The following is a 13,125-nucleotide window of genomic DNA, read 5'->3' as shown; positions in this document are numbered from 1 at the left end:
CAACTTACCATAAGAATATCCTTCTTTGTTCTTAATTTGTACATTGCCATTTAAAATAATGATTCCACCCCCTCCATTTCCTCTGTGTGCAGATGCAAGGAGCCTCCTTGAGGACTCTGAAGAGCTGGGAGATGATGATTACCAGGCCAGCAAGAGAGAACTGGGTAAGATCCATTCTTCCAGAACTCAATCCTATATTCTCAACACAGAGGTTTGTCTACTTGTCTTGGGGATTGATTTGATGAGCCTGTACTCCACTAGAATAAGACACAGCATTTAAAGAACTTAAAAACTCCCATGTGTTGCATCAACCACCTCCCACCATGGGGACCCCTTATTAAGAGGCTGCTTCAGACCAGAAGGATTCCCTGGTACTGTAAAATGCAGCTGTGGCTTATCCACGTGAATAGCCTAATAAACTCATCTTTTCTTATCATTTATAAGAACTTATTAGAAATGAAACAGTCATAAACAGTAAATATTTAAATATATTGGGGGGGAAAAAAACAAATCAAGGTTTCCATTTGAAATTTCCCTTCGAATCTATCTTGCCTCCTGCTCATCTCTTCAATAAACCATTGCAGGGTGTGAATAAAATACACTGAGATTTTAAAATGTTCATTCAGTTTGATTTACCTTTTTCACCAAATATACAGATCCTTGAAACATATAGACCTGCTCTTTCATTTATTGTGCTAATATTTAAACCACTTTTTATACAGCAGATTTAATATAATAATTTATTTAAGAGATATTAAAAATGCAAACTGTTTACTGCAAGTTGATTTATTACAATTCCTTGCCTTATATAATATGTGGCACTTTAAAGTGGTTTATTTATATAATATTAATTCAACTATTCTACACTGTTGCAGTTATTAACAAAAGTGCAGCATTTTATGACCATAATTACATGTTTTCAATACAGATACAAAAATCTTAATAAAATTTTAAAAAATCCCAGTTTTCCTAATCGGTCCGTTTGCATTCTCCATTCCATGCTGTCATTCCTTTCATAGCACTGGATACAACACAGGACTGCTCTCATTAAAAATGTAACCACAGCCTGTGTTTACAGATCTCAGCAACACTTTGGAAGACTCAGAGGAGCAGGAAGGAGCACTGGAGAACAAGAGAGCGCTGGGTAAGGAAAGAAAGAAAGAAAGAAAGAAAGAAAGAAAGAAAGAGAGAAAGAACGAGAGAAAGAAAGAAAGAAAGAAAGAAAGAGAAACAAAAAGAAAGAAAGAAAGAAAGAAAGAAAGAAAGAAAGAAAGAAAGAAAGAGAAACAAACAGAAAGAAAGAAAGAAAGAAAGAAAGAAAGTTTCTTATTTGCAGGATTTAAGTTAAGCAATGACAAAAAAGCACAGTCCTGCACAGACCACACAATTTGTTTAGAAACTCAACCTGACTAATCATCGCTAATCATGCATAACATCAAGGGCTACTGTATATCCAGAAATCTCCTGGTTAAACCTCACAGCTCTGCATTGCAATGTAATGGGGAACTCTCTGCCTCCCTGTGTTGAGTGTCCTATGAAGCTGTGCACTGCAGTCGAGGGAATCCTTCATTGCTTCAAGAAGCTCTCTTCTCCCTGTTCCAGAGGCAGAGGATTCAGGTGACAGTGATGCTGAACTGGACAGTGATGGACTCAAAGGAGAGCGGGAGTTGGGTGAGTCCTTTGAAAAGCACGTTTGGGTAGTGTGTGGGTACAACGTTAAACCTTCAAGAGGAACACATTGTGAATTACAGATGATAGACTTAAGACCAAACCCCAGTGAATCTGAGCACATTTAGCTGCTGTTTCTCTACTGGCACTAACACAAAGTACCCAGATCTGTTTCCTAATGTACGTCTAACTGTATAAACCTATTTCTGTTTTACCTGATAGGAGACAATATGATGGAGAAAAGAGCTGACAGTGAGTACAGATGGCCTATAGCTTCTTCTGTTGAGTGTGTTTCTGTCTGTCTGTCTGTCTGTCTGTCTGTCTGTCTGTCTGTTACACTGATGCGGAAGAGGAAATCACAAAGCTTGAGGGATATACACTTTGAAAATATTTCACCTGTTTGCATTTAACATGTGCATTTAAATGTGTTGATGCAGCACCTTTAATAAGACGTATTGTATTAATTGATCACCTTAAATGTCAGTAAGAAGGATCGCCCAACTGAGATATAATAACTTGACTAAAAGGTTGTCCTGTTCCCTTACCTTTTTATCAATCAATGTTTATTTTATATAGCGCCTTTCATAGTTCACCACAGTTGTTTTGTGCATAAGTCTGTGTGATTCTTTTCATATGTAATGCAGACTGAAATATCTTTCTGTTAGTAAGTGCCATCACCATCTAGTGCATAGCAGTGAATTGAAAGCAGAAGGAAGCGTGATCCAGTCACTGGCTCTTCTATAAAGACACTTTGACTGATCCAGCCTACATTATGTACATATATCTAAGACAGGCAACTAGAACTGAAGAGCAGCTCCTGAACTCGGGAAAACATTGTAACACACACTCTAACAAAATGAAATCTGAAGCTCCTTACTGTTCAGCAATCTTCTTTAATGTACATTGAAATCCTAATCCAAATTTGGAGAGTTCCTCAACATGGTCTGTGTTTAAATAGAAGGGATGCAACCTACTGTTTGTTTAATGATCTTCACGTGCTTTCTGTCTCCTGAAGTGGATTCTGAAGTGGTCCTGACACAGTCCATGGTAGTGAAGAAGGATGCCCTGTCCAAAAGATACTACAGAAGTAAGTGTGTGTCTCTCTGGAGCTGGCTCCTGGTTTGGGTGAACTGCATGGATTGTAGACTGAAGGTCAATTGATTGAAGACATTGAGAAACACTTCAGTATTACAACATATTCTACCATGGAGTGGTTTCATAGTTGTGGACAGACTGGAGGAAACACTTTGAAATGTGCCCCTTGGTGCTTTCATTAAGCCTGTAACAGCTATCAAAATCAACTGATATTCTCAGAGGAACAGAAAACATTCCAGTAAATGGAACTCAAACATGAATATAAAGTGAACTATCCAATAACCACTGTTTTTCTTTTTCTTTTTCTTTGGAACAGCTTACTGTTGTAAGTATTTTATTTTATTATGGTACATTAATATGTAGAAATGAATTGTATATATATTTTTTAATTGTATTTAATGGTGTATGTTTATTTCATTTCCAGATTATAGCATCTGTGCTCGTGGTAAGTGTGAATCTGATATTTTAATAAAAATGTGACTGTACACTACAATACAATACACATGTACTGTGCGCGTCACAAGAAATGAATACATGTTAACAATGGGGCCTCCTACAGCTGATGTTGAGAATATGGAATGGGGTATTATTGTATAATAGTATGAATGAGCTGCTCTTAATAAGAAATGACATCTTTATTTAATACATACTCACATAGTGAGGTGTTCTGTATCCTGTGGGAGGGGATATAAAGAAGGAGCCCTGTCTTTGGATTTTGCCAGTAATAGAAATGTACAAATAGAGACACTCCTTTGAAATATATAGCTCTCTAATACACTACTGAGGCCCCATTCTTGTATAAAGCAGCCACTGCAGTGACTTCAAATGGACTGAACTCAATATATCACTTTGATCTTTCACAGTAAGGTACAGATGCTACTATGGTAAGTAAATGGATTCTACTTTATTTTATGCAGCAATCAGTGGGTTTTATTTATTATTTTCAATCAGGGCATGAATTGTTTATCAGTGTAGCTTTGCTGAGAGGCTTCAGTGACACAGTGACTAGAGTGCAGAGCTGCAGTGTGGAAGGTAGTGGGTTTGAGCAGTTTAGTGGTTCGTGCTGGGCTGTAGTCTAGGAGTTAATGGGTTTGATAGCTCAGTGTTTAGAGAAAGTGGTGCCCTGCAGAGTGGAAGGCAATGTGCATGCTTGTGGATCTGAGTATTACTTTTTTATTCATTAGTCTTTTAGCAGTCGCTTTTCTCCAAAGTGCCTTCGAGACTAGGGGGTGTACTATGCATCAACAACTGCTGCTGCAGTCACTTACAATAGGACTCCAGTTTTACGTTTTGACTTGCTCAGGGTCACACACAGTGAGTGAGTGGCTGAGCCGGGATGTGAACCTCCTGGTATCAAGCCCTTTTCTTTAACCACTGGGCCACTGTCCCTGAGTAGCTCAGGGGGTTGAGTTCTGGGCTACAGTGTGGAAGGCAGTGGGTTTAAGAAGCTCTGTGTTAAAAATAGACTGTTACTAATTATCTTTTCTTTTTTTGTGTAGCTCATCACTATCACTACTATTTCTACTACCATCATGGGTACCGCTGCGCTCGCCGTGAGTATGCCTTATTATTTCTGTATACATTGGTTGAGGGATATATTAGAACAATTTGAAATAGAAAACCAAGTGTCATTCCATATCAGTTTAGAACATGAGGTCGACCAGGTCAAATATGGATGGAACTCCAAGAGAGACACAGAATTGTTGGAATAAGTTTTATAACAGATGCCATACATCATAATCCTTCAACTGGAAATATCAAGATGAGTTTATGATTCATCTTTCAACTGCATTGTCTCAAACTATTGATCGATTGAGGTCATTTGTAACTTATTGGAAAGAGGAAAGTCTAACCTGTCTCCTGCAACCAAGAAATGTATATTTAAACTTATTACATGTGTGTGATCTCATGCCGGAGTAACCAACTCCACAAATAATCCCAGGAGATCTGATGAATGGGATTGCTGCTGTTTTATGGTGTGTGTACAGTAGTTCTCTGTGGGAGGTCATTATGTCAAGGTTGGCTTTGAGTTGAGAAGAAGGGCCCACTGACCTCAATCTCCTGTGGAACTTTTGTCATTTCAGTGAAACAAAATATAAAAGCAGGGGACAAAACAGAGGAGCTTTGATCTAGGATTGCTCTGAATAAAACCTCAGAAGCATGTTTGGCATTTGAACTAGTATAGAGGGTTTCCGTGTTTTTTATTGATAGGATTATATTGCGAGGTTGTGGTGGCTCCACAGTTTAGCAGTTGATTCCATACCCTTTGGGATTGTGAAATTGCATGCTGAATTACACAAAGCTTTACTCAAATTTGTAATTCAAAGGAGTGCAATACAAAGAGTGTGGAGGATGCTGTCTACACATGGGAGGGAGTTCAATTCTGCAGCTCAGTGTGACGCTGATTGTCTATATTATTAGACAATGCTGACCATTACCACCACACAATCCCATTACCTAGCTGTGCAATGCTCTGTAGGGTATGGATCATAACAATAGCTTTTCTGCCCAGGTTGCTGATAATGTCTTCAATTGGTTTCAGATTGGCATACCTACCGCTGCAGGCGATGCCAGCACTACTGAGAAGCAGCAGCGCCCAGGGATCACAGTGCTGGAGTTTACCTGACAGCAGACCTGCAAGCAAAGCTTAAACACACCAGCATGGCTGTAACCTTTCTGTTGTGGTCCCTCTCCAAACACACAGCTACAGCACCCATACTTATTTCTATCAGGCCATTCCCAGTTTGTTTAAAACAGCTGCTCTCTGTTGTGCATTTGGTCAATCTCTTCAAGGATATATAATATGGAAAGTATGGAAAGGTGTCCTTATTTAACGTGTAGTCTCAGATTCTCAGTGAGATCACATGCTCACACATGTTTGAATAGAAATACAACTCCACATGGGCACATATACAAAGCGTTACTTGGAGAGCGTGCTTGATTGATTTGCCCCAGCTCATAATCACTGCACCGAGTCAGGTTTGACCAGTAGACTCCTTTCTTCTCCCAGCTCCTCACAGCCACCCTGTGATGTCACAAGTGACCCGTGACAGGTCTTGTTCACAGACTGACAAAAACATTGTGTTTATATAGAGATTTTCTTCATCTCTCAATTATTTTAAAATATCTTTATTTGCGTTCATGACAACAAATGCTCAAACCGTTGACCAGTATAAATGCTGTCCTGCCGAAACAACACTATCTGCTGTTACATGAAACTGGGTAAAAGCCTGTCTCTTTCTGTAAAGCTTTTTAAGCAATAAAACTATTAGCATCAATGTCTCGTTTTGGACTGGTTTATTTCACATGACATGTATTCTTGTCAAACTGCCACCACTGAAATCATTCAAAAGCACTCTTTATTGACAACAAGAACTCTTTTCAGTGCAAGGGAGGATTCATGTATTTCCTCTTTCTTCTGCATTTTATATTTAGTAAAGGAGAAAGTGCCTGATTGTTTCTATAATGTCATCGGTTTAGCCGTTCAGAAGCACGTTGCTCTTTCCAAGGTAATTGTTACTTGCATATTGTGGGTAAACCAAGAGGCATGATGAGATGCTGGAGGTGTTATGACAAACCCTGCTTTTACTTTACTGTGTGCTCCCTACATTAAACTGGTTATTGAACCTGGACCATCTCTCATCCTTCACTTCTACTAATGAATTACTCTCCAACTCTGGGGAAACAAACCACAAATGTGTGTATTGTATTATCATGATGTGCTAGAATTGACCTTGCTCTAAAGACTCACTGTGCTGTCTGTATTAACTTGTATTATAACAAGGTCGATTAATGTCAGTGGGCTTGGACAGCATTTAAATACTCCCGCTTCTAGAACATAAAAAAGTTTACAAACAAGAGGAGGCCATTCGGCCCATCTTGCTTATTTGGTTGTTAGTAGCTTATTGATCAGAATCTCATCAAGCAGCTTCTTGAAGGATCCCAGGGTGTCAGCTTCAAAAATATTATTGGGGAGTTGGTTCCAGACCCTCACACTTCTCTGTGTAAAAAAGTGCCTCCTATTTTCTGTTCTGAATGCTTCTTTATCTAATCTCCACGTGTGACCCCTGGTCCTTGTTTCTTTTTTTCAGGCCGAAAAAGTCCCTTGGGTCGACATTGTCAATATCTTTTAGGATTTTGAATGCTTGAATCAGATCGCCGTGTAGTCTTCTTTGTTCGACTGAATAGATTCAATTCTTTTAGCCTGTCTGCATACAACATGCCTTTTAAACCCGGGATAATTTTGGTCACTCTTCTTTGCACTCTTTCTAGAGCAGCAATATCCTTTTTGTAATGTGGTGACCAGAAATGAACACAATATTCTAGGTGAGGTCTTACTAATGCATTGTAAAGTTTCAACATTACTTCCCTTGATTTAAATTCAACACTTCTCACAATATATCCGAGCATCTTGTTGGCCTTTTTTATAGCTTCCCCACATTGTCTAGATGAAGACATTTCTGAGTCAACATAAACTCCTTGGTATTTTTCATAAATTCCTTCTTCAATTTCAGTATTGCTCTATACAGACACAGACCACACTGTAGTGTTTAGATGACTGGATGTGAGGAGCTTTGTGTTAACAATGGGAGAACTGGGCTGACTGGGGAGGTAACTGATGCCTATGTCAATTGTCTTATTACTGTGTTATTACATTATAAACAGCAGTGGTGCTCTGGCTCCCTCTTGTGGTCAGTGTGAATGATGGCAGTGTGTGCAGCTATGCAAGGCACTGATGCCTGCTTCCAGGCTATACAAACACAGAGATGGATTCAATCAAACACTAAGTTCACAGTTTAATAGAAGAGTGGATTAGTTCTATTTGTATATGTGTTCTAAGCGCTGCACTTCTGTTTCAATAGGTGTCATATTATGATATTTATAATGCACATTTTTATTGCCTGCGTGCAGTACCTTACACTTTTCTGTATTAAATGTCAGTTGCCATGTGTTTGCCCAGTTCTGAATGCTGTCTAGATCATTTTGAATGACCTTTGCTGCTGCAACAGTGTTTGCCACTTCTCCTATTTTTGTGTTGTTGTAAATAACAAGTTTGCTTACTATACCAGAATCTAAATCCTTAGTGTAGATTAGGAATAGCAGAGGACCTAATACTGATCCCTGTGGTACACCACTGGTTACCTCGCTCCATTTTGAGTTTTCTCCTCTAATCTGTTTTCTACATATTAACCACTCCCTAATCCATGTGCATGCATTTCCTTGAATCCCACCTGCATTCAATTTGAGAATTAATCTTTTAGCAGGACTTTGTCAAAAGCTTTCTGAAAATCTAAATAAACCATGCCATATGCTTTGCAATTATCCATTGTCGATGTTGCATCCTCAAAAAAGTCAAGCAGGTTATTTAGACACGATCTCCCTTTCCTAAAACCATGCTGACTGTCTCCCAGGATACTTTTACCATATAGGTAATTTTCCATTTTGGATCTTATTATAGTTTCCATAAGTTTACATATAATAGAAGTCAGACTTATTGGTCTGTAGTTACCTGGCTCGGTTTTGTCTCCCTTTTTGTGGATCGGTATTACGTTTGCAATTTTCCAGTCTGTCGGTACAACCCCTGTGTCAAGAGACTGTTGCATGATCTTGGTTGGCGGTTTGTAAATAACTTCTTTCATTTCTTTGAGTACTATTGGGAGGATCTCATCCAGCCCAGTGGATTTGTTTATTTGAAGAGCTCCTCGTCCCTTTAACACTTCTGCCTCTGTTATGCTAAAGTTATTTAAAACTGGATAGAAACAGGTTGACATGTGGGGCATGTTGTCCGTGTCCTCCTTTGTAAAAACCTGTGAAAAGTAATCATTTCATATATTTGCTATTTTTTATTTTTTCATCTATGATTTTGCCATTTGTATCTCTTAGACATTTAACCTCCTCTTTGAATGTTCTCTTGCTGTTATAATATTGGAAAAACATTTTGGAATTGGTTTTAGCCCCCTTAGCAATGTTCATTTATATCTATCTCTCTTGGCCTTTCTAACTTCCTTTTTGACTTGTGTTTGCAGTTCCAAATAGGAGTGGCAAACACTGTTGCAGCAGCAGAGGACATTCAAAGTGATCTAGACAGCATTCAGAACTGGGCAGACACAGAAATGTGTAAGGTACTGCACACAGGCAATACATTTCTCCCCCCTTCCTTTCTATATTGGTTAATTGTGGGCTCTATTTTCTTTTTTTAACATCACTGAGTCCCTTATCCCTGTGCAACCACAATGTAGAAACATATAGAGAATGTATGGGAATGGACAATATATATCACTGCTGTTTCTCTTAAAGCGTGTTTATTTATTTCTAATACTGGACCCTGTCTTAATACTGTATTACATTATGAATATGAATATAGCTGAATTATTCATTGTAGATAATACTTAGAATACCAGATACATATTTAGCATTAAAAAGCAATACATGTGATTTATTTAACAGTCGTTCATTATTTTGTGTATCAGCCGCCACACGAAGCTGAACGCAGTGCGGTATACTGTAATGATGCTCCAGTCAGTCTGCCCGGACTGCACCTGAACCATTTTAAAAACACGAAGCCCCTAATAAGCTAAATTGTAAAAATTAGGAAAAAATTGCGCAGATATAACGAAGCTAAATTTGAACTCCTAGCTGGAGCAACGAGAGAGGGCGAAAGGGCGGGCAGAGAAGGAGGGGGAGACGCTGTTAGGCAACCGGCTTGTGAACATTCCGCTCAGCTGAGGAGAGACCGTTAGGATTTAAAAATGCGAACGTTCCGAGCGGCGTTAGGCGCTCCGTTAAATTAACACACCGTTGCTGGTATATTAATTTTGAAGAAAACAATATTTTAACTCAAACAGCACTGTATTAAAAAAAAAAATACTTTACTAGAAGTTCCAGAACGTTTTCCAACAAATAAAAGGTGATACCTATTTATAATAAGTATATTTGTTATGATATTAAGACTAAAAAAATGTGCTACAGTTTGGTGTATAATTTATTTATTTATTTATTAAATGTTGTATTTATTTTTTAATATTGTATTGTTTTCACAAAATAACATCCATACATTATCAGTTCATCTGTTAGAGTAATCAAATCACAAATATTACTCGTCAGTAATTCATACACAGACACACTGTGGTAACTTCAAGAAGTTAAAATGTAAGGTTGGATTCAAGTTTAACCAAATAAATAAGTAAATACATTTGTATCTCTTGCTGGTGCCACGGCTTGTCTCTGTATCAATTCACTGATATTTGAGGTTTTGTTTAGTACACACTAGCAGGTGATCTGATAATCTTATTGATGTTATTTTGTGAAAACAATAACACGTTAATACTGTGCTACAAAAAATGACTCGACGTGTTGTAACTTGTGCGGGTGATGTCACGGGTTGTCATGGCAGCGCCGATCATCACGGGAGTGGTTATCAGTGGTTGTCAGAGAAACGCTGGAGTTCCGCTGGCTTCCGAGGTATCCAACCCGAATATCTAAATCATATCTAAAACATATGATTTTAAACCGTTTTGTATAATATTTTCTTTTTCGGGGCTTCGCTAATAGTTTCTTGTTTAGTCTTTGTAGATATTGGACTGGATCATTGTTTCAACGTGCATGTCTGGGTTTTGTCCAGTAGATGGCGCTGCTGCTGCTGTTGTGATGTTTCGTTTAGCAGAATGCAGTTCACGTACCGTGTTACAAACGGGACGGCGCTGCACAGAGCGGTACAAACTGTGCAATTAAAATCTCCGGTAGTACTACAGACGGGCCGTCGATAGTCATCTCTGATTAACCCAACATGAATATAAATACGAACTAAGTCTGTTTCAAAGAGCACTCAGAGTGACGACGCCGGAGAGTCTGATAGCAGGTTTAATAATATGAATGTGCCTGTGTCTGATCGAGTCTTGCATCAAACTCTCCATCCTCTTTATAATATCAACACATTACACCCCCCGTACTACACACGGTGTTTCCAGTGTAGTGAATTCAGTTCCAATAACTCACACACTCAAACATGAAGAGAACAACATGTTGTTAAGTAGCACTTTTTTGTGATGCTAGAACAAGGTATATATAAGGAGTGTTGATAATTTCACCCTAAACTTGCATATTGAAAGTAGCATGTCAAAGCAAGAAGGAATCTAATAAGTAGATTATGCCTGTGTAATCACAACTCAGAGGCAGCCAGACCTATGGCATCACACATGGGACTACAGAAACTGGTACGGGATTCTGGGAATTGTAGTTTGTTTGCAGTTTTACCGTTTTGTGGCTGAACGCTGGAGGCTGCATTAGCCACTGTATTCGATTTTTTTTTTTATCTGACGGGAGTAATACAAACTACACTAAGCAAAAATATAAGAGATATATTAATGTTTTATATTTTGCATGTATTTGGATTAATACTTAATATACTTAGTTTTTGTGAACACGATCACCCACAGAACTGTATAATAAAGTTTGTTTCTAGAATTCTGTTATTTGCATGTGTGTGTTTTATAATACGTATACCTGTCAGCACTGAGCTTTCAAAATAAGGGAGACTGCATGGGGCAGGACTCTGAAACAGGCCTTCACGGGCAGAGTTACCATATGACTTCATGCACACTAGAACACACTGGGATAGTTTAGGCTCTTCAACTCACACGCCAAAAGATTGTGGGAAGTGTAGTCCTGCTGTGAACAGTGACCAAGAGGTGTAGAATGTACCACAATGCATTGCAATTGGAAAAGCCTGAATTGTCCCAATAAACAAGCAGTCACATGGTAACCAGAATGCATGCCTGCCACAGGCTTCCCATGGGCCCTAAAGTATGACCAATACAGACAGGAAGGAACTGCACTGCTGGAAATAGTGATTTTAGAACCTGAAATGTTAGCAAAAATAATTGCTTTTGCAAAAACGTATGTAGGAGCTGAACTGGAATTTTGATTATTAAAAAAAAAGGAATTGTCACAGATAGCGGAGTTGGGTGGAGGTGTAAAAATAATCACGTCCAGACAATGGTATGATATGACACAAGTTGTTTTCTTTTCCTTTATTAGTGTCTGCAAACAGTGGTAATCAGGACAACAAACAAAAGAAAATGTCCAAACAAAAGAGAAACGCTAACTGAAATATGGAGAGACAAAACAAACAAACAATAAAGTAAAATTATCCAGACTCTGGGTGGCTGTCCTTGCCTTTCTGGCCATTCTGGTGTCCACCCTCCTGGTTGGCTGTCTCTCTTTTGAATTAGTTTGTTTATGTCTGTCAAAAAAGTCAGTGAGCATTTGTTTGGTTTTATCCCTCAGTACCTCTCCAATACTCCTTTGTGCTTTCAGATACCACCCTCGACTGCTACAACACGGCCCCCTTTAATGTGCCGCGGAACGCCCCCTAATCAGCAGAACACCAATCAGCAATTGGCATTTTAATCTCCTCCCAATTCTGGGACTTTGCAGGACATTCCGTGTTGTTGCCCTCAACAAAGATGGTGACCGTCCTTTCGGGACTTCCGCCCCAAAGGTAGAACTGCCACGTCACACCATCTCTGTTGGGGCCTTCTAGGCTGGCTCACAGCCCCCTGGGAGGATGGCTTACAGCACGGGATCACTTTATCTCATCACAGGAATGTATTCTTATTTTAGTTAGGTATGTATAGTTATTATGGTTTATGGATTGGTATGTGCTCCTTTTCTATGCACTGCACCCTCAAGTGGTAGTTTTCTTTATAGCTAATGAATTATAGAATTCAGTGTGGAAAGTAAACAATAAAGAACACAGATGACACAGTGAGGAGGAACAGCAGCAAATACAGTTCAACTGAAGACAATTAGTTTGTACTTTTGAAAGGAGTTCCTGGTATGGAACATATTGCTGTATTGGAAGGATTTTCCACTAGTTTTATTATTGGATGCAAGTTAATAAAAGCTTACTGTATTCTGAAGATTGGGAAGTTTACACACCTGGAATTATTCTAGAAGTTAAGAGCTGGAAGTGCTGCACAGTGACTGTATGATGAGTCGTAATGTAGAGGATACCTAGCCTACAAAAACTAACAAGTGGGAAAATTATTTATGAAGCCACCACAATATAAATTTAAAAGAGACAAGAGAATCTGTCAGGGAGAAGGGCCCAACATAAGGGAAAGTGGACAAGCCTGGCTTTGGTGGACAGCTTTTAACTTTACACCAGCTTTTGTTTTCAAATGAACCCCCCTCCTCCATTACTATTTCTACACACGATGCTTCAAAATAATTAACAGTTAAACATATATTCTTAAATCAGTGAAGCAGGGCTCTAGTTTATTTCTTGTTGAAGCCTGGTTCAAGACAATGTATAAATTGTATACTGAAATAGAATTTATATGAAAATTGTTACCCAATACA

At 38.7% G+C, this 13,125-nt stretch overlaps 1 long non-coding RNA gene across 1 annotated transcript; it reads left to right on the top strand.

Annotated features, from left to right (window-relative positions):
• Positions 1–3,814: 3,814 nt before the first annotated feature.
• LOC131705347 (uncharacterized) lies at positions 3,815–6,041 on the top strand. The gene is made up of 2 exons (XR_009310320.1): positions 3,815–4,316; positions 5,306–6,041. It is a non-coding gene; the product is annotated as an uncharacterized LOC131705347 (long non-coding RNA).
• The last annotated feature ends 7,084 nt before the right edge of the window (positions 6,042–13,125 follow it).

The sequence above is a fragment of the Acipenser ruthenus genome, chromosome 35 (assembly GCF_902713425.1).
Source record: "Acipenser ruthenus chromosome 35, fAciRut3.2 maternal haplotype, whole genome shotgun sequence".
Taxonomy (NCBI): domain Eukaryota; kingdom Metazoa; phylum Chordata; class Actinopteri; order Acipenseriformes; family Acipenseridae; genus Acipenser; species Acipenser ruthenus.
The sequence above is the reverse complement of the archived record's forward strand: the minus strand, read 5'-3'. Positions and strand labels throughout refer to the sequence as shown.